Raw genomic sequence first — 1219 nt, forward strand, 5'->3', positions numbered from 1 at the left:
TTTCCTGTCTGTATGCCTCCTGTTTATTTTTCTGTGCCTGTTATAGCTTTGTACTGGCAAAGACCTCCTAATATTGAATAGAAGCAATGGAAGTGGGCATGTTTACCTTGATCTTGATTTTAAGGGAAAACACCTTTCATCTCTACCCATTTTTCTTAATAGCATCTGTTCTCATTTCATGCATCTTTCAAGGTTCTTTGCCTTTACTTGAGGATATCCGTTACAGTGTTGTTTGGTTAGTTGGTTTAGATTTTCGATGCTCTTTGCCTTGTTTTTGATTCTGCCAAGTTTTTTGTTTGTGTTCTTTTGTTTTTGTTTTGTTTAGTTGTTTTGTTTGTTTTGCTTTTCTTTTTCATTTTATGGATTTCTCAAATGGACTTACATCACTGTCTATTCATATTTGAAAGTGAGGTACTCAGACTGCTGGTTAGTCCCCAATCCTTTCTTCCTGGATACTTGGCTGCCCAGCTAAAGGATACATTTTCTAGCCTCTTCTGTGACTAGATGAGGTCATGCAGCAAAGTTTCACCAATAAACTGAAGCGGAATTTCTTTTTTTTTTTTTTAAAATATGGAACGCCTCACGAATTTGCGTGTCATCCTTGCACAGGGGCCATGCTAATCTTCTCTGTATTATTCCAATTTTAGTATATGTGCTGCCAAAGTGAGCACTGAAGTGGAATTTCTATGTGCTGCTTCTGCCTCATATGCTTACAACAAAATTGCTGCCCTGATTTTCCTCTGTTTTCCTTCCTGCAAGCTGGAACACAGATGGCCCATGATTAAATGAAGACAATGTTTTAGGGGATGACAAACCAAAGAAAGGAAACTGGGTCTGTGAATGACCTGTGGAACAAAGAGAAACTAAATTCTATCTTCTTTAGTCCACTGTATCTTGGGGTCTCCTTGGTATAGTAAGTCAAAATCTGCTCTAACTGATATTCCAGCTAATACAAGCACGGAAAAGCTGGCTGGAAGCTTCACTGGTGTGAATGTCCAGGGGTGAGTTTCACTCCAAGACAGTGGCTCTCCAGGTGTGGTTCAGATAACCTGGGGGTCCTTGAGGCCCTTTCAGGGGGTACTTGAAGTCAAAATTATTTTCATGACAATACTATTATTTACCTTTTTCACTCTCATTCTCTCCTGAGTGTCAGCAGAGTTTTCCAGAGGCTACATGACCTGTGATAGCATAAAAGAATGAATGAAGAACCTCAGATTTG

At 39.4% G+C, this 1219-nt stretch overlaps 1 non-coding gene across 1 annotated transcript; it reads right to left on the reverse strand.

Moving 5' to 3' along the window:
- Nucleotides 1-564: 564 nt before the first annotated feature.
- Nucleotides 565-671, reverse strand: LOC139039232 (U6 spliceosomal RNA). The gene has a single exon (XR_011492555.1). It is a non-coding gene; the product is annotated as a U6 spliceosomal RNA (small nuclear RNA).
- Between the last annotated feature and the right edge of the window lie 548 nt (nt 672-1219).

Source organism: Odocoileus virginianus, chromosome 17 (assembly GCF_023699985.2).
Source record: "Odocoileus virginianus isolate 20LAN1187 ecotype Illinois chromosome 17, Ovbor_1.2, whole genome shotgun sequence".
In the NCBI taxonomy this organism is placed as follows: Eukaryota; Metazoa; Chordata; class Mammalia; order Artiodactyla; family Cervidae; genus Odocoileus; species Odocoileus virginianus.